A 27,595-nucleotide genomic window follows, 5' to 3' on the forward strand; every position below is an offset into this window, starting at 1 on the left:
TGGTCATGTGGTTAACATCTGTTTGAAGACTACATATATGATTGGAAGAATACTGGTGCATCAGAGGTGGGGAATAATGGCTCCTTTATTACTTATGGCATTCTGGGAGTTGAAGTCCACAAGACAGTTAATAACAAGAAATGCCAGAACTTCAGAATGGTTCATCTTTAAGTGTATCGAGAAAAGTGTCAGAATTTTGACAAAAGAAAATGAATTTGATGGAGAAAATGTATTGTTTGTTGATTTACAAAAATCATATGGATAGTTTTGAATGATGAAAAGTTCTTCATGAATGTAGAGCTGAAGGTTGGTTGATGAATATGACATGAATTATACATGGTGGAAGTAAAGCATGTATGAGCAGGGAGTAAGGTAAGGCTATATGATGCCCTCTTTGTTGTTTAATACATTTATGAATAAATGTATAAGAAATGTTTTGATGGTGTTAGAGATGTGTTCATTGGAGACTGAATTTGCATATGTTTTATTTGCTAATGAAGTCAGGTTATTGGCTGAGAATCCAAATATTTACAGCAAAGGTTAGAAAGACTGAAGGAAAGAGGAGTATGGATCTGAAAATTAATGTGTCAAAGACAAAGGTTTGACAAGAGAATACATTGAACAATTGCACAGAATAATAGAGTTGGAAGGGACTTTGAAGGTCTTCTAGTCCAACCCCCTGCTCAAGCAGGAGACCTTATACCATTTCTTAAAAGCCCCCAGTGATGGAGCACCCACAATTTCCAAGGCAAGCCATTCCAGTGACTAATTGTTCTCACTGTTGGAAAATTTCTCCTTAGTTCCAAATTGGATCTCTCCTTGATTAGTTTCCATTCATTGTTTCTTGTCTGGTGTGGAAAATAGGTTGACCCCCTCTTCTTTGTGGCAGCTCCTTAAATATTGGAACACTGCTATCATATCATTCCTAGTCTTTCTTTTCTCTAGACTACCCATGCCTGATTCCTGAAACCATACATATTCAACTTAGGAACTGGATGAATTTGTACATCTAAGTAGAATGTTTACTAAAGATAGGGAAATGATGGAGAAATTTCAAAATGTGCAAATGTTTGGAAGAAAAACATTAGATAATACAGAGCATGTTAGGATGAATGAGTGTTTGTCAAAAGAACTGAAAATGATGGTGTATAAAAGAATGCTTCTGGCCAGTTCCTTACACAAGAAAGTTGTATGTCACAAGGAACAAAAAAAGTAAGTTGAATGCAATGAGCAAAGGCTACATGAAGAGTTTTAGGAATGAACAGTCACAAGAATGGCTAAGAACGGATGGTCAAGAATGGATGGATGCTGAATGGATATTAGATTGTGTTCAAAAGTAAAGAAGCAAAGAATTAAGGTTGCTTGGTGATAGAAAAAGAATAAATGAAAAGTCAATTGCAAAACAAATATATCTAGATTTAGTTACATTTCTTTTTACTTTCTCTTTTTTCATGCACTTCATTTCTTTGTTTACTTTTTATTATTCTTTTTTTTCCCAACAAATGTTATTAGTTTTACGAAAACAATACACAAACAATCAAGGCATAATAACATAAAAAATCCTTTCTAAGAAAACCAATAGAACGTACAAAATAGTTCCAAATTGTAGTATAGATATTTACGTTATCTATTCAACTTCATATCTTATCCCAACTTCTCCTTTTCATTCTATTATCCAAATTATATTTCTTGCTAATTAAAGTTTTATTGCCTTTCATAAACAATACACAAACATACAAAACATAAAACATCTTTTCTGAAGGCTGTTTGATCCCAGGCTAAAAACTCTTCGCACAGACACAAGTTCAAAAATCATATTCACTTTATATATCATTCCATATCTTATTACCATTTTCAATTTTCTATATAGCTTCTTCCCTCTTTTATCTTTCTTAATTTTGTTTTATTTATCTTATCTCAATTCAGTTCATAATACTTATCATTCTTTGTCTGTTCTGTTTCCATCTATCCATTCATCTTTTCTCTTTTAATATACTTCTCCTGTACACTGATTGGAGTGACGCCTTTGACTCATTCCCCTAGCTTAAAATTACTTAATATAACACTTAATGTATATTGGGATTCTGTTTAGTACATTCTAAAGTTACACAATAAATTTTATGAAAAGGGTAAAAACATAACAATAACTAAATAAAATAATATATAACCACTATCCATATCATTAAAAAGCTAATCATATATATTGATACTCATTTATATCTTAAGCATTTTACTCTAAATACACATATAAAAACACAATCTTATGTACCTTCCAGAATCCCTTTTTTCAATTAGATTTACCCATTGTCTCTAAATAAGCTTTGTTTCTTTAAATCTTGCTTCCCACCAGTAAGGCTTCTCATCCCCTCCTTTCTCTCTTGCTTATTCTTCTCCTTGCCCTTTTTACCCCTTTGTCTCTCCTCCTCCCTTTCCTTACTCCCTTTCTGTTGTTTTCTAACCTTGTATCCACCTTTCATCTCATTTTTCTCTTTTTTGGTTGTTTTTTCAAACCTTAAAATCCCCTTTTTCTTTTCCTCTTTCTCCTCCTCCCCAAAAAGAACCCATTGTTCATCAAAGATGGCTTCTTCTTCTTCTTTGTCCCAATCGTCCTGCTGCGTAGTCAACTTTTCATAAGTGCATACCGCCATTTCTAGAAATTGAAATAGAGTGCCCAAAGTATCTTTTCCATCTTGTTTTTCTTTTTTATATTTTTTATATTCAATTTTTAGTTCATCCACAAGCGATGCCATCGTGAAGAGAAAAACTTTTTCCAAAACAGCCACCCAAGTATTTTTAATCAAAAATAATTGCAAAAAATTCCAAAGTTACCAAAGTTCTTTCTTCTATTTCTCTTTCTGGGGTTACTGTTTAATCAAAGAGATCCAATTACAATACATCTTTCTTACTTTTTATTATTCTATTGCTACTTTGGCATAATACTGCTTTCCTCAAAAGAGAATAGTGGAAGGAATACACATGTAACTATACAGGTATGTAAAACATGTTATGATTGTGTTAATGTACAGTTAAATTACTGCAACAGATTGTAATTTTGCATATCTAAAGGTATCTTTCTAAGTGTTTAGCTGTTTAGCTACCTACTTGTTAATTAAATATATTTTTATTTTCCCTTGAAATAGCGAGAAGTTACATGCAACATTAATAGTAATAATAATAATTCATATACATCCAATTATACATAAGGACAGTATTTTAAGCAACAATATATGTGGATTATGCATATTTTCCTCAGAGCTACAAATACAATCCAATTTTACTGTGATGTAGCAATTCTAATGCTGAAGAAGTAGGTCACTTCTTAAGTGAATTCAGCTTGTCTTTTCCAAAAATGGTATCTAATTTGCACAATTATGTTTAAAAATATCCCTTATAATATGTATATATTTTGCTTCTTTCTAGTTCAGCGTATGTTTTTTCCACAGTAATCACTATTACTCATCTTTTCATACTGTGTGATACAAGAATAAAGCTCTTTTATATACAGCTTAAAACCACACTTGCAAAAAAAAAAAAAAAAAAACTTGGTATGTGTCTGGCTGAAAGCTATGATCTTATGGCCTCTGTAATCTTTTGTACAGTAGAATAATAAATTATTTTTATTTTGCAACACAGAAGGAAAATGGATTATAAATGTGTGGCTTTATTTCAATTTCTAACAATTTTTCAGCAGATAACCATTTTTCCCCAAAAAAAGGGTTATAACACTATTGCAATTATAGTAACCCTTACTCCATTAATCTATCACAATTTTGCTCTACCCCTCATATCAAAAAAATAAAATAGCCAAATCAGGAACCAAAAGTCACACTTAAAATAGAAGAAACCCCATCACAATTTTTTTTCATTTATGTAATTATTTTAGTGTTTATTCATCAAACGAAAATTATGAATTCAAATAAACAGGAGAAAGAAAAAAGAAATTAAATGTGAGAGGAAGGATAGGCATGTTAATGCCCTTACACAACACACACACACCCCACCTTAGGGATCTCTTATATATGGGGAGAGGTCTACGGAAGTTAAGCTAGAATTAAAATTGTGTAGCTAAAGGCTGAGATAACTGAATCAGGTAAAATATTCCAGACTTGAACAACTAGACTCCAGAAGTTGTGAAATGTTCCAACTCTGGAACTTTTCAAGAGATTAGGCAATCATTTGTCTGAACTGGTGTAGGGTTTCCTGCCTGGGCTGGATTAGAAGATCTTCCAACTCTGACATTCTATTCTAAACTCCCTTACAAAAAAAAAAATTTTTTTTTTTTACAATTGAGTTTAGAACTGTTCACATAAAGTTTAAAGTTGCTGTCCGTACACATTTAGTATGATTAAAGCTAAAAATGTCATTTACAGGTAAAACATTTCTATAATCAATTTTCTATGCAATAGCTAAGTCTGACCACAAGCATTGCAGTTCTAAGCTATCCAAACCAAGAATTTCAAGCCCAGTAGCATATGATATTCTATTATGGATAGAGTGCAAGACTACTTCTGAACTCGCTCGATTGTATGGAGGTCCGATATGTGGTAAGGATTCCACACAGTTGAACAGTATTCAATAGTCACTTTTTTCAGTGCCATTGTAACTTCAAATAGTCACTAAATGAACTGTTGTAAGTTGAAGATTACTTATACTCAAGGGTGGGCATCAAAAATTTTAACAAAAGGTTCTCTGCCCGGTTCCTGGGTGGGCGTGGTCATGGTGGGTGGGGCCTAGTCGGCCTCTTGCACCATGGTGGGGAGGCGTTTTTGTCCTACCTGGGCTCTCTGGAAGCTGGAAACAGGCCCATTTCTAGCCTTCCTAATCTTCTTGGAGGCCCGTTTACCCTCCCAAGCTTCCACGTGTACCCTGCACTTACCTGCATCCAAAATGTGTCATGTGGCGACTCCTGGCATGGGAAGGGCGAGTGGGCAGGGCCAGCCAGGCATGGGATTTGGGGATTCTGTGAACTGCACAGAATCTTAGCTAGGGGCTCTCCGGAACCCCTATGAACCCCCAGCAGCCCACCCCTGCCTGTACTCTTTACTAAGGTAGTACTGATGATGTTACCTAGTTTGGATAATGAAATGCGTGCAAGAAAACAACTAAGCCCAGAGAAAACCAAAGACTCCCCCATCTCCTCCATGTGCCCAATCCTCAATCTGTTCACAAACCTCTCACACCTCTTCCTTTCTTGTCTGAATTTCTTATGCAAGATCTTTCCTTATAAAATGGCTCTCTGAACAAAAGAACACCATTTGCCGCTATGCTGTTTGCACGTCCTGAATTTTGGCACCAGGAGAAGATGGAATATTGGATATCATTTTTGTCCAGTCTGAGATGAGAGTTCACTACAGACTTGGCCTCCAACTGCTTGTCTTGGCAAAGTACTTGGTTGAGTGTTAAAATCATTATGGGATTGCCTAAACCTAAACAAACACCCACCTTTTCCATTTATTGCCAGGATGAAATGACTTGTTTAGTGTAGTATCTTGAGTTGTCAAGTTCTTCGGTTATGGAGACTACAGTTTTCTGCCTCCTGGCAAGATGTGTACTGCAATTACAAAAAGAACCCTATTTGTGGCATATTGTATCATTAAGTCTTTCTGCATTGTTTAAGGGATTCTTTATTCATTGTTCATAACTGTTGTTTGTATTCATGTAGTCTTATGTGAAGATAAAAGAAAAATCTATCCTGTCTTCAAACATAATTTCTTTAGGGAGAGTATCCTTAGATGTGACTCTTGAGCAAACAGACAGTGGACATGCAGGTAGCCCTTGACGTACGACCACAATTGAGCTCAAATGTTTTTGTTGCTAAGTGAGACAGTTATTAAGTGATGTTTGCCCCATTTTGCAACCTTTCTTGCCACAATGGTTAAGTGAATCATTGCAGTTGTTAAATTAGTCCCATGGTTGTTAAGTGAATCTGGCTTCCACATTGACTTTGCTTGTCAGAAGGTTGCAAAAGGTGATACACTGCAACCGTCATTAAATATGAACCAGTTGCCAAGCCTCCAAATTTTGATCAGGTGACCCTGAGGATTCGTGTGAAAAAAACAGTCACTTTTTTCAGTGCTACTGTAACTTTGAGTGGTCACTAAATGAATGGTTGTAAGTCAAGGACTCCCTGTATAGTAGAGTTTCCTTATCAAAATTATAGTATATAGATAGACTGTGGTGGCTCAGTGGCAAAGAGGGGCCACATTACTAGTTGTCCAGGGTTGCATATGGTGGGATTCAACCGGTGTTACAACCGGTTAGATGAGAGTGTGTTTTGCATGCTTGTGTGGAGCATTTGCGAAAAATCATCAGCTGTGCTGCCCGGACAGCTGACAAACACTGTGCATGGGTGCGCAGCATTTGAAAATCCTCTTCTTTCCTGCATTTTCAACCTTAGCTGTGCCATGAAAAGCCGTTGAGGTTGAAAAAGCAGGAAATAAAGAACAGCCAAGAGCCCAGACAGGCGGATGGGCCAAACAGATGACCAGAAGGTCATTGAAGCGAACCAGTTCAGTGTCAGCTGTTCTACAGAGCTACCGGTTCTATAGAACTGGGCCAAACCGGTAGCATCACACCCCTGCCCATGCACCAAGGGTTGGGCCTGTCTGACCTAGAATAAATATTCTCCATTTCATAAACATCATGCCAGATAGACTTTTAACAATGAATTTTAACAATGTATAATATGGGTTGACATTTTTCTCCAAAACATCTCCCACTTTGTAATTATTTATTTTTACTCAACAGGAAACACACCAAGTCGAACATACAGGACAAATACTAAAATGATTAACATATGCTGATTTAGGATCCATACTGCAGATATTAAATCATAACCTTTAACATCTGAAACAGATAACAGTAAGGTATTCCAAAATAGCCTGATAGGAAGTCCATTTTTAATTCTTGGGAAATTGAATCTTTCAAAAAAAAAAAAAGTTGATAAAAAAAATCTGCTTCAATTCTCATACAGAAGAAAAATGGTTTTGCATTAATTTTTTTCTTAAACAAATTGGAATCTGGATTTGAAAGGAACATCACTACTCAGTAAACTAATCATTAGTTAATTCTTCATAATTAAAAGGGATATACAAATAACAAAGTAAAAGAGTGACCTGGATAATTTATTTATTTTGGATTTACAGTGAGATATGTTAGTTTTGAAGGTACTTTTGGAAAGAACTAAATCAAAATGAAAATAAATTAAGTTCTGATATATAATTTGAAGAGATTAAAGATCAAGACTGTTAAAATCAAAGAGATGGAATATAGTTGGTTTATTTGATCGAAGTTAACATGATAATGGAAGCATCATCACAATGCAAGCTTTGCCTCTTGTGCACATGCCTGCAACATTCATGCGCGCACAAAAGGGTCCATCTGCTATCTTGCTCATTTTGATGTTCCTTGTTTGTCCCTAACTGTTATCCATCAGATGTATTGGAAATGCAACCCTTACAAAAAAAAAGTTCATTGTGTTGGAAATTCTAGGTACTGCAATACAAATCGATGCAGAGAGATCCAAATTAGCAAATGTTGCTAGACAGTGGTGGGATTCAAAAAAAATTCCTACTGGCTCTCTGGGCGTGGCTTGGTGGGCATGGCAGAGGAAGGATAGTGCAAAATCCCATTCCCTCCCCACCCCACTAACCTGCTTTCCAGCTCTGTTCTCCTGTGCAGGGCAACCAAAGTGGAGCCAGCCAAACAGCTGGGACTCGGGAGGCAGAGAATAAATTGGAGCAGGGCCAGTCGAAGGTGATATTTGCCGGTTCTCCGAACTACTCAAAATTTCCACTACTGGTTCTCCAGAACTGGTCAGAACCTGCTGAATACCACCTCTGCTGCTAGATCCAGAATGTGTCTATGGTCTGGAAACAGGTGCTTTGTTTGTCAAAGAAAGAGGTTTGACTTGATTAAAATGTGTTTTCTTTGGTATATGAAAAAAAAATCCTCTAGACATCATTTTGTATGGAACATGCTTTTTTTATGGAACTGGCAGCCAAGAACACCCAAGCAGTCCTCAGCAAATAGTGATTTCTAATTTTGTTGTTAACCTTCAGGGAGCTTATTTGATATAAATGCTCCACCCTGTCGTACATCTAACTTTCTATGCATTTCTAAACAAAACATGATTATTTAGCCCGAAAGGAACTGATAAAAATGCTTTAGAAGGATTGTGTACCAAGTTTGAGAAGGATTTACTATATCAGTAGGGATCTGAATGCATTTCAGCAGCTGCAATTAATCAGATGGCAATGATCTGAGGTACTTCAGCAGAATAAATCCAATTTGTGTCCCATCAGAGAGAAGAAATGTCTCCTTTTTATGTCCTGTGAATTAAAGGGCCAATAATAAAACTTCCAGTTTAAACATCTCTAACTACCTTTAGAATACGGTAATCTAATACGTGGCCATTATTCAAATTTCAGACCTCTTACTCTGCGTTGACAACAACAGTTGTGACTCAACAAGCAAAATAATATGTTGATTCTGAACACCTGCTGATAACAATCTTCCAGTATTTGAGAGGCTATCACAAAGAAGAGGGGCGCCAGTCTATTCTGCTGAAGCACCTGAAGAAAAAGACAAGAAGTAACTTATCAAGGAGAAATCCAAACTAGAACTAAAGAGAAATTTCCCGACAATGAGAACAATTAATCACTTGCCTCCAGAAGCTCTGAATGATCCAACACTGGAGGTTTTTAAGAAGAGATTGGATAAACATTTGTCTGAAATGGGGTGGGATTTCCTGTTTGAACAGAGGTTGGACTAAGAGAGCTCCAAGGTCCCTTCCAACTCTGTTATTCTGTATTCTACATTCTTCTCAAAGTAGAAATAGCATGGGGAGAAGGGGTTTTCATACAACAGGAAAACAGCTTATTTATAATTGTGGTTGAACACAATTCTAAAGCTATCCATCTGATCATTTATGCTTACACCATAGTGAGGCATTTGTTATGCAAATAATGATTCTGCTCAGTGCAGTTGTTTTTTCATCACAAACTAAAAACAAGGCTTCTTACCTGTAAGTTTCAAATTACTATTCAAGGCACTCCTAACATAAAAATTAAGCCTTTGGGTAAAACATGAGCCAATTTTTCTTGCTTGCCCATTTTCCATCCCACATTTTTTAAAGTGCGCGTCTATATTCATTCGCACACAATAGTTGATATGGGGATGTTCTGAGTGGATTTCAACCATTGTATTTTTTCTTATGTCAGTCTTGCTCCATGCTTTGATAGCATCTTAAAATGGTTGCAAGCATTGTTGTAAGCATTTGTGGTCTGTTTATCCAAATCTAATTCTTTTTAACGCTCTGCCATTTGACAAAGGACAGCTTACATCAATTACTCTCAGATGCATGTGATAATCAAAGGAAAGCTTTGATCAATACAGTCTTATAGTCTGCTAAGTTTATTAGCCTTCAAAGAGGCAAAAATATTCTTGCCATGTTCAAATAAGATGTGAAGTCAAGAATTAGCAGGTTGTCTGAATTGTTGACGTTTGACATTGGGTAGAATCTTCTAATGCTTCATCTTGTATCTTGTATTTTGGAGAGTCCCTTTCACCAAGGGATGTATGTATTCTTCTACATTTATACACACTTCATACATATATTCCAAAACTTTGGGACTTTGAACCAAAATTGTCATTGAAAGATAGCAGGAATTGCCACAAGGGAGGAATTAGCAATAAGAAACACATGAAAAAGATGAGCAATTTTTGCAGAAATAGAAAGTGGACTGCCTTGTAACTCTGGAGTGGAGAAATGGAGGCAGTCCTTGACTTACAACAGTTCATTTAGTGACTGTTCAAAGTTACAATGGCACTGAAAAATGTGATTTACGGCTGTTTTTCATAGTTTTTGCAGCATACCCATAATTGGGTGATCAAAATTCAGATGCTTGGCAACTGGTTCATATTTATGAACTTTGCTGTGTCCCAAGATCATGTGATCACTTTTTGCGACCTCCTGACAAGCAGAGTCAATGGGGAAGCTGGATTCACTTAATAATCAGGTTAGTAACCAATCAACTGCAGTGGTTCGCTTAACAACTGCGGCAAGAAAAGCTGTAAAATCGGGCAAAACTCACTTAACAACAGAAATGTTGGGCTCAATTGTGGTCATAAGTTGAGGACTACCTGTATTGTCATCTATCAATCTCCTATTTACCTTCAAAGTGACCTCAGCACACATGTTTCTGCTCCAGTCCAGAAGTACATCTTTCTCTGCTAAATTGCCTCCCAAGATTCTGTATGTTTGTGCTAGAATGCTTGAATAGATTTTAGAGTAATGTCGGCAATTCACTCTGCAGGGGAATGACCACCTCCTTCAGCTGAGCCAATGAGCCTTACCATGCAACATAAAAGCTCCTAGATTTTCCCGCACAGAAGAGCTGAAAGAGCACATGATTTTAACTCACCATAGTGAAGGTTCCTGGTTTGAAACCCATCAGAAATGTTTATTTAAGTTTTGAATTCCCCCCACCCCCATACCTAATTTTTCCCTTCTGTTTTTTTTCAATACATAAATCTAGAAGTCCACCATTTTACTATTTTACCAATCACCTGACATACAAAAAGGTTTCACACAGAGAGAGAAAGAGAACTTTTGCCAACAGAGCAAAATTGGGACAGAGGTGTAGAAATCTCATGAATGCCTTCTGTGAGGTCGCTGCACTTTCCAAGCCTAAAAACACATGAAAATGTTGGTTGCTGGCAAAGTTCTACTTTCTCTTGCAGCCAAACCAGAAGTGGACATGGAAGCATGGAATCCTATAGCTATTCTGGAAAGAGTCTGCTTTACAGCAGGTCAACTGAAGCTCTGCAGAACTCCCTCAGCGTTTTTCCCCATGCAAATCAGGAAGTCCACATAGAGAAGGGATGGCACAGGTTTTTATAATTGCTTTGATTCCTTTTAATCCAGGTTCAGCCTCCCTCAGCAGCAGATGGTGGTGATGGAAATGCCAAGGTGAGGACATGTGTTTGGGAGTTGGTAAGAAACCATCTAAGAGTGAAGTAAGGAGGTTGAGTGGCTGAGTTTTAAGATCCACAACTATGGGTTGTCCTTAATTTCATATATGGTTTTTGCCTTATCCAGTTTCAAGCAACTCATTTTCTACATATATCTCCATGCAACTTGTCTGTCCCAAAGGGGGAAGAGCTTGATGCATAATAAAAATAGTTTTGTTTCTCTGAATAAAGCAAGAGAATCCTGCAGAGCCCAGTGTGCTTAAAGAACTAAAAATTACAATCAAAGGAAAACACTTAAATTTGACTTAGTAATACAGAATGAAGCCAACTATTTTAACACTGGACATATTGAAGGATATTATTGAACAATGGATTCAGAAACTCATTTTAAGTGTGTCTGTCTCTAAACATAGATTGTGTTTATCTTAATCTGATAATATTGAGATGGATCTGAAAGTAGATTTTAAAATGTCAGATTACAAGGAATGTAGGATATGGATAGGAAAAAAGATGCTATACCAGACATCCAAGTTACCCATCCAAGATTACCCAAGTTACCCAGGAGCTTGCTATTCCTGAGACCATCAACTGTGAACTGTCCTGAAATATCAAATTTTGGTTCTTACTATGTTACAGAGCCCCTGATTATGACATCGAACATGCAAACAAGCTAAATACACGACTAACATGGGCAGCATCCTGTCCACATGCTTTTATCTTTCTTGGTGAATTCAATCTACCTCATATTAACTGGACCCTTAACAAATATACAACTGAACCCACACATGCAACCTTCTACAATGCAGTAACAAATATGGAACTAGAACAACTAGTAACCAACAACACTAGACTTAACAACTGCCTCGATCTCATCTTCTGCAATAGTTTGAATTCAATTTACGGAATACACACCAAAGAACCCTTTTCCAACAGTAACCACAACATGATTGACTTTTGTCTCAACATACGTCCACACAAAAATCATCACAACAACGGAATCCCCAATTATAACTTCAAAAAAGGCAACTATGATCTTATAAACAACGATCTCTCATCCCTTGATTGGCAATTTCTATTCACTGGATGCAATACTGTAGAAGACCATTACAACATATTTTTACTTGAAGTCAAAAGAGTCGTCAAACTATATGTACCAATAACAACTCCCAAAACCAGAAAAAACAAATTACCCATAACCATAAGGAAGCTTCAATCCAAAAAGAAATCACTTTGGCGGAAAAACAAATCTGGTCACGTTGCCAACTTCAAAAGCCGATACAAAAATTTATGCCACCGGATAAAGACTGAATGCACCAATTATCACATTAAACAAGAAGAAAACCTTCTACGCACCAATTCCACCCACACTTTTTACAATTTTGTAAACAACAAACTAAAAGACTCAAGGTCCATCCCACCCAAAGGATCTAATGGTAAAGACTGCAACGACAAAACTATTAAAGCCAACCTCTTTAACACATTCTTTGGCTCAGTATTTGTAAACAGCAATGGATCATGCCCAGTATTTCCTAGCTGAACCACAGACAACTACAATACATATCGATTTTACAGAAGACAATGTTGAAAAAGCACTACGCAATCTAAAACCATCTCTATCTATTGGACCGGACGGAATATGTGCCTACTTCTTTAAAAAGCTATTTTTAAATAGCCGAACCTCTAAGCATAATTTTTGAAAAATCATTCAGGACCAGCTCCTTGCCAAAACTATGGTCACAAGCCACGGTTATCCCCATCTTCAAAAAGGGAGACCCCAGCCTAGTTGAAAATTACAGACCAATCTCCTTATGCTGCGTCACCTGTCAAGTCATGGAATCAATTATAAACCAATCCATCATCCTCCACTTAGAAACAAACAATCTACTCTCTAATAAACAATTTGGTTTCAGGAAAAAAAACTATCATGAAATCTGCAACTCTTACACTGCAAAAACATATGGACTACACAACTCGATTAGGGCAAAGCAATAGACACAATCTACATAGACTTCTGTAAAGCCTTTGATTCAGTGGTACACGACAAACTACTCCTAAAACTAAAATCTTATGGTATCTCTGGATACCTGCATAACTGGATAGAAGCATATCTGTCAAACCGACAACAAATGGTCGAAATTGGGAGCGTCCTATCAAATTAGTACCTGTCAACAGTGGTGTCCCCCAAGGCAGTGCTCTAGGACCAACTCTTTTCATACTCTACATAAATGACCTCTGTGATCATATAAAGAGCAACTGCGTTCTCTTCGCTGATAATGTAGAGCTATTCAACACCACAGACAATACTGCTACCCTTCAAAAAGACTTTGACTATGTATCAGAATGGTCAAACAAATGGCAACTCAACAAATAAATGCTCTGTCCTACATATTGGCAAAAAAAGTCAGAAAATAAAATACAGGCTGAATAGTCAAGACCTTGATGATGATCCAAATTCTGTCAAGGATCTTGGAGTACTCATCTCAAATGACCTAAGTGCTAGAGCCCACTGTAACTCCATAGCCAAAAAGGCATTAAGAGTTGTTAACCTAGTCTTACGTACCTTTTTCTCTGGTAATATTACACTAATAACTAGAGCATACAAAACATAGACCAATACTTGAATATAGCTCATCAGTCTAGAACCCGCATTACGTATCTGTTATTAACACAGTTGAGAAAGTCCAGAAATATTTCACAAGAAGAGTTCTCCACTCCTCTACTCGTTGCAGAATACCTTAGGCCACCAGACTTTAAATTCTAGACCTAGAAAACCTAGAACTATGCTGCCTTCGGTCCGATCTAAGTATAGTATATAAAATCATACATTGCAATGTCCTACCTGTCAATGAATATTTCAGCTTCAACCATAACAAAACAAGAGCAAACAATATATACAAACTCAAGGTTAATCGCACCAAATTTTCAGGAAATACAACTTCAGCAACAGAGTGGTCAATGTCTGGAATACTCTACCTGACTCTGTAGTTTCTTCCCCAAACGACAAAAACTTTAACCTTAGACTATCTACTATTGACCTCACCCCTTTCCTAAGAGGTCTGTAGGGGGCATGCATAAGCGCAACAACGTGCCTACCATCCCTGTCCTATTGTTTCTTTTTTATTTTTTTTCTTATATGTATCCATGTATTCATAACTATGTTTTTACTTATACCTATTATCTTGTAAGCAATTGACAAAATAAATAAATAAATAAGCAAACAAACAAACAAACAAACATACAAAGGGAATTGACTGATATCTTAATAATTAAAAGGGTTATATAAATAGAAACCAAGGAAGTGACCTAGATAATTTTCCTAATTTGGATTTATGAAAGAAGTGTTGAATTTTGGAAGAATTTTATAAGAAGGGAAAGGGGAAAAATGAAATCAAGTTCTAGGATATTATTTGAAGAGACTAAAGAGATTGAGATTGTTCTAAGTAAAAGGAAGGAATATAAAGTTGATTTGATCAAGGTTAAAATAGATTTGTTGTTATCTCTGGTAACCCTTTTGCTAACTTCAGAACTGAAATGACAAAGCTTTTAGGATTTGTTTATAAATAAGAGATTGGATATGGGGAGAAGAAATCATTTGTTTTATTTTAAGGAAGATGAAAAAAATACTAAAATTGTTTATATTTGTGATAAAATCATTTATATATTTTTACCGTATTCTTATTTCTTATTTTTATCCTTTTATGTTTTTATCTTTCTATTTGTACAGGTATACCCTGACTTACAAGCATTAACTCAGCAAGTGTTCTAATTTATGGTAGTGCTGGATGAATAACCTTAATTATAATATTGAACAGAAGCCATTTCTGTGATTCTGTAATCACATGATCAAAATGTACCCTTATAACTGCAGGGGCCCTTTAACCATCTCCACCTGCCCATATCTATGCTCTTTTGGCCTACTGCTGCCCTACGCTTCACTGCCCCAGGTGGTCTCCACCTTCTTAGAATATAGAATGTGAGCACAGAACACAGAATGTAGGGTACAGATTACAGAGTATCAGGTTGAAAAGGGCTTTGGAGGTCTTCTAGTCCAATCCCATGCACAAGCAGGAAAACCTATACAATTCCATTCCAATTTCTTAGAAACCTCCAGTGATGGAGCACCGACTTGCCTGGGTAGGTACTTGCTTAATAACCCACATTTTGGGGGACTAATGGCATTGACATCACTAGGTGATACAGTTGTGTGATATCTTGCTTTAGAACTGCATCACTTAGCAACAGAAAGTCTGGAAACTGACTGCAAATTGAGGACTACCTGCAATTTTTAATTACACCTACCATGTATAAGAAGGACTTGTTTTAGAGCAGGGGTGTCAAATTGGATTTCTTCGAGGGCTAGATCAGCATTTTAGTTCTCTGTGGGCTGGCAGGGGGGAGATGGGATGGATGCCTCCTGCAGCACTTAAGGAGGTCTCTGTGTGGCCCGTTTTTGGCCGGGGAGGCCAAAAGTGGGCCTGGGGGGGGGCACATGTAGTCTGTATTGGCTGGCAGAGGCACCGCGGGCTGGTCATTTGATAGTTCCAGGTCAGCCCCATGGGCCAGATTTAAGCATCCCTCGGGCCAAATCTGGCCTGCAGGCCTTGAGTTTGACACCCCTGTTTTAGAGCTGAAATAGTCGATTTGACTAGTTGCCAAATTATTTCAGGACAAGCCTACACTTTAAATGCTCTACAGACTGCAGTTAAGGGCCAGAGATGGCTAAATTCTCATATGCATTCCAAGTAATTTTTCTTCTTTTTCAGAAGAGGTTAAAGATGCTAAAGAGAAGAGGCAGATTAAATGTTCAATCAAATCACAACATATGGAAAATTCTGCCTGGTGCTGCATTCCGCAAAAACACTCAGACTTCCATTCTAGTGAGACTAGTATTAATAATAATTTATCCATCTGCCGCAGCCTTTCCTGGCAGATTCTGAATCTTTTATGGATACTAATAATTAACCCTCATGCCGCCTACTGCAGGAATATATCAGGTTATGCAGATTTTATTTAAAAAAAGGATGAAACAAAGAGAAAACAGCAACCTTCAAGCCCACACAGTTAATCTTCTAAAGGAGCCTACAAATTATGAGCATGGAATAATGGGCTTCTAGCCATTAATGTCTCTGCTTTTCTACCAAGCTTCGGAACATGTCGTAACTTTGATTATTTTAAAAAAATATTTTATTTAGAGAGAAGTAAATTATTTTGCCAAGCAACATGTCTCATTCTGCTATTATTTATTTCCAATAATGTCATTATAACTGGTGTAATTACTCTAGGCATCCTTGGAAAATAATATTGAAGGGTCACTGCTAGCAGTGGTGGTATGCTACTGGTTCAGACCGGTTTGACTGAACCGGTAGTAAAAAAAAAATAAAGCCAACAATCAGCTAAGTGGAGGGGAAAAAAATCCTTGGACAATCAGCTGAGAGGAAAAAGAAGAGAAAAGCACAGGATCGGCCCTCCTACCCATCCCTGAGTTTTTCTCTTCTTTATCCTCTCGGCTGATTGGCACTGCCCGATCTCAGCTGGTATGGGGAAAGCTGCACGCTGGCTTAGGCAAAGCACACCCACCAAGCCACGCCTACCAAACCGGTGGTAAAACAATTTGAATCCCACCACTGGACTGCAGGATATGATCAAAAAAGTCAAGATGGAGGCTGTGATGTCCATTAAAAAAACGGTGGAATTATGATGTCAGGGAGATGGCACTGAGTCAAAGGCAGATGGCAGTTAAGAAATAGGATAAATAAATATAAATAATATAAATATAAATCACCCTATTGCAATCAGCTACTTGATTTTTGGAGACAAACCATGTGGCTGCTGCAGTCTAGAACTTTGTTTGAAATTATGTCTCTTTGTCCTAAAAAAGAGATACAAGTAATCTAGGTTTGTAGAGAACAGCTGGATAGCTAGATATGTTGAAGAAAAGGAACTCACGTTTTGCTTTCTGGGTACTTGAATTTTTTTGGAACTGGCCCCACCCATAATAGTAGATCTGTTATGAATGCACCTACAAGATGTTCAAAAAAATCCAGTTGTGTTATCTGCTTATAGATATTGCCCCATTGCTGCTTCAGGCTAGGTCTTCGTACTCTGCAATGATGATAGCTTATTGTTCTGTTGTTTTGGAGCTTTTGTCTTAAATCATATCTGTAGACTTAAGGAAAGGAGGAGAGCCACATAGAGTGCAGTGTATTCTGTAAATAAGCATAAGAAGAAACAGAAACAGCAGCAATGATTGCCAAGGGTGGTGAGTAGAAGAGCAAGTGGACAGATATGAAATTGAAATTAGAGGCAGAGGGGATTTCCGGTGAGGAATTGTGGCAGACTGACATTTCTGTGGGTACAGAAAGACACGCTGGCTGAAAGGTGGACACTAATTGGCAAAATCTCTCTGGACCAAAGAGAGCTCATAAGGTAACCCACTTGTAATCCAGATGGTTGCTCTTTTGTGTAAACTGCAGAAATGGAAGTTTTCATAGTCGGCTGAGAAGTTGAACAACTGGGAATCTCAGGATACTGTACAATCTATGCTCACAACTGTGGTATATTCTATATATACAATAAGTCCTGCCAGTTTTATTTTCTAATCATAATGAATCAACACATATAGAGGGCATCACTATGACAAATATGAATTGTATGTTATTTCAAAATGATTATGCTAAGGCATGCAATGAACTTAAAAATATATATTAAGATGCAGTAAAGCACAGCTGTCATTGTTCAGAAGAATTTCTGTCATTAAGATGAAGCTTTTTATTCTTATTAATTTATTCTATTAATTTATAATTTTTATGTTATTATGCTCTGTGTACATCAGGCCATCAGCTTTCCCAGGCAAGAGACTTATTCTAAATGATCTCACATATGGTGATATTTTTGAAAAATATATCTAATTCTCTGAATAATATTAATGTTTCATTACAAGGTACATTAGCTAGATTTAAACTTCCAAGTAAAAATGGATGCAGTTCAACTTCATGTGTTGAGTAAGTATGTTCTTATAAATAATCCTGAGTGCTTAAGGCATATTAAGAAGTATTAATTAAGGAATCTGCTCCCCCTCCAATAAAAGTATTTGATTAGATCCCAAACCATTCTATTGCAACCATTAATTTATCCATTAGAGAGATTACCATCAGAGAGTCAGCTTGGTCTAGTCATTAAAGCACCAGGCTAGAAAACAGTTCAAGTTCCCCCTTAGCTATGAAAGCCAGCTGGGTGACCTTCTGCCGATAGATAGATAGATAGATAGATAGATAGATAGATAGATAGATAGATAGATAGATAGATAGATAGATAGATAGATGGATGGATGGATGGATGGATGGATGGATGGATGGATGGATGGATGGATGGATGGATGGATGGATGGATGGATGGATGGATGGATAGATAGATAGATAGATAGATAGACAGACAGACAGACAGACAGACAGATGTGTGGACGTGTGGATGGGTGCATGGGTGCATGGATATATATAGGTAGGCAGGTAGGCAGGCAGGCAAGCAAGCAAGCAATTATTAAAGGATAGAGGAAAATGTACAGACATTGCATGCAACATTTCCACATACAGGAATTGTGCATTTCTGAATGCAGTTTTTAAAAGAACACCCTGAAATTGCCATTCCAGCACTAAAAGACCTGATGCCATTTGCAGCCATGTATCACTAGGGCGGGGGACACCTCTTTACATGCAGCAACAAAAAATAAGAATAAGCTAACTACAGAAATTGATATCTGCTTACAAGTACTGTATAGTAATACCAATTGCTCCAAATCTGAACATTTATCCAAGCAAAAGCAGTCACATCCCAGTTGCAGAATTTTGATGTGTTTGGTTAAAATGTTTAGCCTCCCAAATAATTAGGAAATTCAGTTTTTCCTTTTTGCACCAGAGAAACATGAATGTTACATTCTCAATAAACAAGTTACTACTTATACTCCCCTAAATGGAACAACTTTCTGAAACAGTAATTTTGGACATGTGTTTTGGCGCAATTCAAATACATTTAATAATATATAATTTTATATAAATAAATTCCAACAAGTGAAATCTTGATTTTACTGCCAATTTTCCTGCCTTCTGCAGAATCCTGCAGTTTTGCCCCTTAAACCAGTTTTTATCTTTAACAGATTCTGTGACTTGAAAATGTTTGAAAATTCCTGCAATAGAGCATAATCTCAGTCCCTGGTGCTAATATTCAGAGGGTGGTTTACGAGGATCATGTATGGCTTGCTGCCTGCAAGTTGTCTAGCCCTGAACTTAGAGGTTCAATCCAGCATTTCTTTGCAACAATAATTATTAATCCTATTCTGAGAATAAACAAAAGAAATGAAGGAAGGAGCCATAGCTCCTTTGCTAGACCAATACTTGAATTCAGCTCTGCTGTCTGGAATCCGCACTGTACATCAGATATAAATACAATTGAGCAAGTCCAGAAGTATTTTACCAGAAAAGTACTACATTCCTCTGTTCGCAACAGAATACCCTACACCACCAGACTTGAGATTCTAGGCTTAGACAAACTTGAACTACGCCGGCAAAGATGGGACTTAAGCATAGTATATAAAATCATATGTTACAATGTCTTACCAGTTAATGAATATTTCAGCTTTAACCACAACACAAGAGCACACAACAGATATAAACTTAATGTAAACCACTCCAAACTTGATTGCAGGAAGCAACAGAGTGATCAATGCTTGGATCTCACTACCTGATTCTGTTGTTACCTGTTCAAACCCCCAGTCCTTTACCTCAAACTAACCTCACCCCATTCCTAAGAGGTCTGTAAGGGCCGTGCATAAGCGCACAATCGTACCTACCGTCCTTGTCCTGTTGTCCCCAATTATTAGTTCCTATTTCTTATATTTAAACTTATGTTTATTCTTATTTCTGTATTGTAAGCTTTTGACATAAATAAATAAATAAATAAATAAATAAATAAATAAATAAATAAATAAATAAATAAATAAATAAATAAATAAAGCCTAAAGCAGGGGTGTCAAACTTGCATCGTCATGGCGGCATCACATGATGTATTGTGACTTCCCCCCCTTCGCTAAACTGGGCATGGGCGTGGGCAGCATGTGGCACATCTGGCCTGTGGGCTGTGAGTTTGACAGCCCTGACCTAAAGAATTATTCTTGGGGAAAAAAAGTAGTAGTGTAGTTCATCTGATACATAATTAGAATCCTATGCTTTTTGATGCCAAAAAGTGGCTTAAACAAGCCTTCTTAACCTGTATGAGCTCCCAGTGTAATTTCCAGCACTAAAACAATGTATCAATACATCTAAGAAAGTAAGTGGAGCAGCAAAACAGCAAAGAAAGGTGCTTTTTGTGAGGTATTTTCTTTTTCTCTGTCACATCCCATAATAACAACAGCAAGAAGATCAATAGTCAGTGGAAACAAGTGGAATGAGAGTGACACTCAATGGCAGTTTCAAATATAAAATCTCTTTCCTCAAAAAAGCTAGTTCTCTGGAGAATTGTGGTCTGTTCGTTGAACAGCCTGAAAGATATCATTGTAAACTTGGAAATAGAAATTTAAGGCTTGCTTTAATTATTATTTCTTTTAAAAGCTACAGCAACATATGCACGATGCTAGTAGCATTGCTATATTTGTATGTTCCACTCACTCCACCATTCTGCGGGTTTGGGTGCTTTATTTTGTTCTCTTTTTCTAAGAATTTTATTGTAGACTAACTGGTGCTTTAACCAACCACTTCAATCATTTTTTAAAAAAAGAAAATCCAGATTGATTCAGTTATCATGATAATAAAAATTACCAATAAGCAATATTGCCTATATGCTCAATAGCAGTCATTATAGATAACACTATTCTGGAAGGTAAGTTTTGGATTAAGGTGGTTGGTAACATAACTTCATCCTTACTCCTGTATTTAAAAAGGTAAAGTTTTCTCCTGTCCAGTTCTGTCCAACTCTAGGGGATAGTTTCTTAGCTGAGTGAGGCAGTGCTGTATAGTACACTTCCATCCAGCATGACTATATGCCAAGGTGCATGGAACACTGTTACATTTCCACCAAAGTGGTACCTATTCATCTACTCACATTTGCATGTTTTCAAACTGCTAGGTGGGTAGGAGCTGGGGAAAGTAATGGGAGCTCACCCCGTTGTGTGGTATCAAACCTAGGATGTCAGCTTTCCAGCTGACAAGTTCAGCATCTTTTAACCTCTGAGCTATCACGGCTCCTGTATTTACTCATACATAAATATTTCTTTGTTCAGCACTTCATGAAGATAAGATAATGGGGTACAGGGTGATGGAGAGGATGTATTTGATATGGGCAAGCAAGAAGTGATCCAACTGAGATAATATCAAAAGAACCTTAATAATTCTTGATGGTTTGACCCCTCTTTCTTTCCTCTTCTTTTGAAGAAACATCATTGCAAAGCAGCTAATTTGTTTAGTTTACTTTATTGTCATTGCACCTCATAAAACGAAATCAAACACCATCTTCAGTGCACATCATGACCATGAAAATAAACACAAACACACATCCTTCACACTCCACACATTAAATTGAAAACCCCCAACACCGCACCAACACTGCACTATACAGCAGAATTCAAAAGAGCTACTGCCCTGGGATAGAAGCTGTTTTTCAGCTATTTGTCCTTATTTTTATTATTCTGTATCGTCTGCCAGATGGTACTAGTTCAAAACAAGGGTTCCCAGGATGAGATGGATCTTTGAGAATGTTTTGAACTTTCTTACCACAGTGGGAGCTATAAAGCTCTTCCAAAGAGGGGAGAGGGCAACCAATGATCCTCCGGGCAATGACGTTAACTCTCTTGAGTGCTTTCCTATCTGCCACTGTGCAATTGGCAAACCATACAGAGATGCAGTATGTTAAAATGCTCTCTATGGTGCAGTGGTAGAAGGTCACCAGCATTTTTCAATGATGCCAAACCTGCTAATAGATATTACAGTCTTTTCAAAGTAAAAGGAATGGAAAGGTTGCAGAATAGGAGAAAAACAACTTCTTTGGGAATCTGCTGAAAGCTCAGCAGTTTTGCTGCTGGCAGGGACATATTGGGAAGAAAAAAAAAATCAACATGCCAGCCACAACTGTGGGATCAAAGCCCCACCACTTTTGAACTTGTGTCTTGCTTTGATCATCTATAGGTAGTCCTCAATGTATCCCACAACTTGGACCACAATTTCCATTGCTAAGCAAGACATTGTCAAGTCACTAATGAATGGCTGTAAGTTGAAAACTATCTGTATCACAACCTCCATTTTGATTTATTTTTTTTGCGGGGTGCCTTTATTTAAGATGCTGCTGCTACTAAGGGAACAAGTTTGCTTCCAACATACATTTGTACATTCATTTGTAAGGAAAACCAATCCTAGAAAAAAAAATCAGTGTGCTCTCCTCTCAATCAAATAAAACAAATGCTGCTCCCTCAATTTCTCTCTCAGGCAAGATGGGAGACTTTAATAACATATTTTTTTTTTGAAAAATCTGTCGGGCATTCAAGATGAAAAACAAAAATCACGACCAATATCATTTCAGGCCATATCTTCTGCTGCCTCTGTTTTCAGAGTAATAAAGCTTCATCTATCTGCAGTTCATAATTCAAAAACAAAAATGACAGCCAGCAAGAGGCATTATTGAGACCTCATGTTGAGGAGGGTTTATTTCTTTCCGTGACAAAATATATGGCTCTACTAAGATTTGCGCCAATAGCATTCTCATTACCATCGTAAATAATTCAGTGATATTAACTATCCAAATTTGTACTGCTTCATGAAATATTTTTGCTATCTATTTTGTAAAGAGGATAGGTGACATTGAAATCCAGGACGTGAGCCTTGATGATGTAGGAATGCTCAAATAAATAATTTTCTCACTCTATTTAATATTCCTGAAATAAAACACTCTATCACTTCCTGGAAACTGCAATCTACCAAATATAAAATAGCAGTACACTCAGCCTTAAAAGCTTGAGACACTACCACACTAAACCTCAAAAAAATGATTACCAGAGGCAGTTGTGTTGCTGTTGTTGCTGTTATAACAACTAATATATTGTTTAATAAGGCTTCAGAAAAAAATAATTAAACAAATAACAGAAGGGTAAATATATTCCTTTAATTTAACTTATATTTAATTTCAATTGCCTTCAAATATCAATGAAATAAAATCAAATTTAGCTTTCATTCCAGGCCAGTTGGCTGTATTTGCGGAAGCACCCCTGAACATGACCTTAGTAAGCAAAGAACAATCCTAAATTTAGTAAAAACTTCTAATTTAGAGAGACTGGGACAGATTCAGAGGGCAGCTGAAGACAGAAACAAGTCTTCTATGCAAAACTTCAAAGAACTTGACATGTTTGATGTGGACATATAAAGAACTTGAAGAATAAGAAAATAGACAGAATAACAGAGTTGGAAGGTACCTTGGAAGTCATCTAGTCCAATCCCGTGCTCCAACAGGAGAGTCTATTCCAAATATTAGACCTTTCCTCGGATCGAACTCACAGCCTCCTGATTGTGAGACAAGAGCTCCACCTCTAGGCCATTGCACTGGAAAATATTCTTCTGGTACCTCAGAGATTGTCATCTTAAGCAAAAGAAATAATTTCTGCTGCCCAGTGTCAATGATTATATTTTACTGGTTTATGTTGCACTATAGTTTGATATAATGTTTTAAGATGATGGCCTAGAAACCAGGAGACTGTGAGTCCTAATTCCACTTTCGGCATGAAAGCCAGCTAGGTGATCGAGGGCCAACACCATCTCCTAGGGTGTTTATTGTGGAGAAAATAGGAGAAGGAAGAAGTTTTAGGTATGCATTGAGTTACTTATAAAAGAATACGGATGGGATGAGAGTCTAATCAATAAATAAAATAATAATCCACATTTCAAATAAAAAAAAGAGCAGTAAGTGGAAGGAATTCCTTGGGGAAATTTGAGGACTTTCTTAAGCTGTTGACTTTCTAACAGTGGTCAAGCTACATTCGAATATACCATTCATTTTTATTCTAAAGTTGATTTGATCAAATATCAGACTCAAATAAAAACCAAATTCATAGAATTGATTTGGGAATGGGCGCCTTTGTATATGAGCAGAAATCCATTTTTCTAAATCAGTTCAGAATTCCAAATTGAATCAGCTGGATCAGATAATTCTAATCAAATATCTGGATTGCTTCAAATCTGATTTTTCCCACCATTGACACAGTCCTATTAAGTATCTGTATCAATTAGGAATGTTCTAATGTAGGATTCATCTGTGCAATAGATTTAGAAACCCAATATATTTCAATTTTTAAAAAACTTGGCAACTTTAAGAGTTGTGGACCAACTCCCAGAATACTGGCTGGGGAATTCTGGGAGTTTAAGTCCACACATCTTAAAGTTGCCAAAATTGAAAAGTATTCCATTGAATGGCTACAAGACCTCCAAGTAGACAATTTTAGGCAGTAGTATAAAGTAGTTGTTTTGATATTGAGAGAAATTCCATTCTGGTGATAGAATACAAAGTATATTATATTATTACTTTGATAGAATTTTCCCTTTAGTTTAGTTTAGTTTAGTTTACTTTATTGTCATTGCACCTTGTATGACAAAATTAAATACCATCTTCAGTGTACATTATGACTATGAAAATAAACACAAACACACATCATTCACATTCTATACATTGAATTGAAAACTCCTGATATTGCATTAATACTGCACTATACAGTAGAATTCAATAGAGCCTTCCATTTTGCTTCAGATTTAATACTGTGCAGCAAAATTTCCTTCCAGTTGGATGAAAGACAATTTTAACATTTCTTTTAAATTTCAGTGGTGAAATTCTTAAAGCAGAGTGTGGTGTTCCTGCACTTCTTTCATCACATGATAGACAAAGTATGTATGTAAATGTCCTCTTTTCATGTCAATTATCTCTCTAGGAGCCTCCAGCTCTAGGTATTCCAACATCTAGTACAGTGGTGGCTAACCTTTTTGGGCTCCTGTGCCAAAAATTGCATGCATGCTCATGTGCACCGGCGCTCATGTGCCAGCACCCAGAAGGCAATGTGCGTGGAGCCCCCCACACTCCCTGTGCATGCGCGTGTGATTCCTCCCGCTGCCACCCCCTTACCTGCACTGGGCATGCAAGTGCCTCCCAGCTAATTTTGGGTCCATTTGAGGCCTTTTTCGGCCTCAAATGGGCCTGTTTCATCACTTCTGGTATTTCCGGAAATACAGGAAGTGACCAAACGGGCATGTTTTTTGGCCTCCAAAGGCTGCAGAGGCTTCCCTCAAGCCTCTGGGAGGCCGAAAATCAGCTGGGAAGCACCCACACGTGCGCAGTAAGGTAAGTTTGGCTGGGGCTCACCTACCCACACAAATGGCTCTGCATGCCACCTGTGGCACGCATGCTATAAGCTTGCCATCACAGATCTAGTATATCAGTTTATTGGAAGACCCTTTCTCTTGTGGATTTTCTTCCCCATATTCAGAAATCTGGAAAGCCAAGAAGTTTCCCAAGTGTTTGGAAGGTGCAAAACAATCTTAGCCAAAGTCCCTTCACTCCTGCCAACAATGAAATACATTTTTTAAAATGCCATGAGGAGAATTTAGAAAGAAATTCTCAAACCAGAGTAGAAAACCAGTATTTCTTCACAAAAACATGACTTATTAAGTATGGAATCCACTTTCTGGTAGACCCTACATAGTAAGATAAATGTCAAGAGAATGGACAAATCCAAGAAAGAAAGTCTTAGGGGCAATTATAATGAGTTCTGATGAAAGTATAAATTCGTTAAAATGCCATGAGTGGAAGAGAATGATGATCTTCATATCACATATACTGATAAGTTCCCAGGGACATCTGGTTGGCTACCGAGAGAAACAGGATGTGGAAATTTTCATCCCGTCTTAGACACTAACTTTCCCATCCTTTGCCTTTGCCCTTAATTGCCTTTGCCTTTTGTCAAGCTACAGGGTGGTCTAGTTAGATGGACAGAAAATGTCTTTTCTCTAATCAAACTGGTCAATTTGGTCATCTTAGCAAGTTCTATCATCTTCACCAGCCATTCCTCAGTCATAGGCTTTGCCATATATTTCTCTCATTCTGCCTAGAATAATCTCACAGTGGTTATCATATATGAAAACAAAGTTCTATGACATTTTTCCAATTGTTTAACCATCAGTCTCAAGAAGAAAAGCACTGGTTTCAGTTGCATATTAAAAAAGCTACTGAATCAATGTATTCATCAGAACTCAAAATTTTCTAGCTATATTGCATCATCAATCACGATAAAAATGACCCTTCTTATTGTGATATATATATATATATATATATATATATATATATATATATATATATATATATATATATATATATATATATATATATATATATGTATGGTGTTCGGCTTGGTTCGGTATTTTCCCACGTCATTGTAGTTCTTTTAAAGTTGTAGCAACGTTTCAGCAGAATCTCATCTGCCATCATCAGGCTTCTGTATTGTGTCCGTCTGTGAGTCAGACTTTTACAGTAGTTTCAGATTTGAATTTGGGGCAGCCTATTGCTGTGCCAGAATGGTTTTTCTTCATCCTGATTGGTTGGGGGTCTTGGTCTGTGTTTATTGGTCTCGGAGTTTGCTGTGTTCTGCTTGATTGGTGTCTCTAATATCTTCTGTCTGTTTTTGGCTCTTTTTGTATCTTGATTGGCTGGCAGCATTGTGTTGCTTTAATGGAGGCCTTTAGTGCAGCTTGGCTTCGGGTAAATGGACGCTATCATTAGTTAGGAAGCTGGGTTTCATCTGGGTGCCTGGTTGGGGTGTGTTTGAGCTGGAGGTATCAGGGGGATCTGTTTGTGTCCAGGTGTTTGCCTGGCTTGTGGTGTGGAGATTTTTTGTTTGTGAGTGCAGGCTTCCAAATGATTGACAGCCTGGTGGAATAATCTCTTCTGTTCATGCTTTCTGGTCTTTTTCAATCTCTATGGCTTCTCTGATGATTCTGTGATTAGGGTTTTCTATAGTGGCCAGGGTTTTGGTGCCATTGAAGTTGATGCTATGACCTGTGGCTTCCATGTGTTGGACTAGTGAGGAAGTGTGTTCCAGATTTTTGACTGCATTTTTGTGTTCATCCAGGCGGGTGCTTATTCTTCTATTGGTCTGTCCAATGTATGTGGCCGGGCATGATGCACAGGGGACTTCGTATATGCCTTGGTTTTCCAGGTCAATTTTATCTTTGGGGTTGCTAAGGATGGCTGCTATTTTTCTGTCTGTTTTGAAGGCAGTCCTGATGTGATGTCTGTGTAGTACCTTACTAATTTTGTCTGTAGTACCTCTTATGTAGGGCAGGACAGCTGTTCCATAGGTCTGTTCATCTTCTGGGTCTCTATTATGTTTCAGTGTGTTTTTGTGGATCAAGCTGGTGATTTTGCTTTTGTGGAAGCCGTTGGCTGTCAGTACTTTAGTCAGGGTGCATAGTTCAGTCTTAATGTGTGTCTTGTCTGCCAGGCGTTTGGTTCTGGTAATTAGTGTTTTAGCCACGGAGTTTATCTGTGCTGGGTGGTGGTGGGATTGGGCGTTGAGGTAGCGGTTGGTGTGGGTTTTCTTCTGGTATATGGT

At 37.3% G+C, this 27,595-nt stretch overlaps 1 long non-coding RNA gene across 2 annotated transcripts in view; it reads right to left on the reverse strand.

Moving 5' to 3' along the window:
- LOC148131536 (uncharacterized) overlaps positions 1-27,595 on the reverse strand; it is a 79,547-nt gene that overhangs the window by 46,273 nt on the left and 5,679 nt on the right. The window contains exon 1 of one of the 2 annotated variants that reach the window (XR_015748392.1): positions 5,443-5,546. The exons of the other annotated variant lie outside the window; for it this stretch is intronic. This is a non-coding gene — a long non-coding RNA (uncharacterized LOC148131536). Of the gene's footprint in view, positions 1-5,442; positions 5,547-27,595 lie in introns of those variants that run through there. 2 annotated transcript variants of the gene reach the window in all.

The sequence above is a fragment of the Notechis scutatus genome, chromosome 3, assembly GCF_049901735.1.
Source record: "Notechis scutatus isolate UNSWTSFEM ecotype Mainland chromosome 3, rNotScu1.2, whole genome shotgun sequence".
NCBI lineage: Eukaryota > Metazoa > Chordata > Lepidosauria > Squamata > Elapidae > Notechis > Notechis scutatus.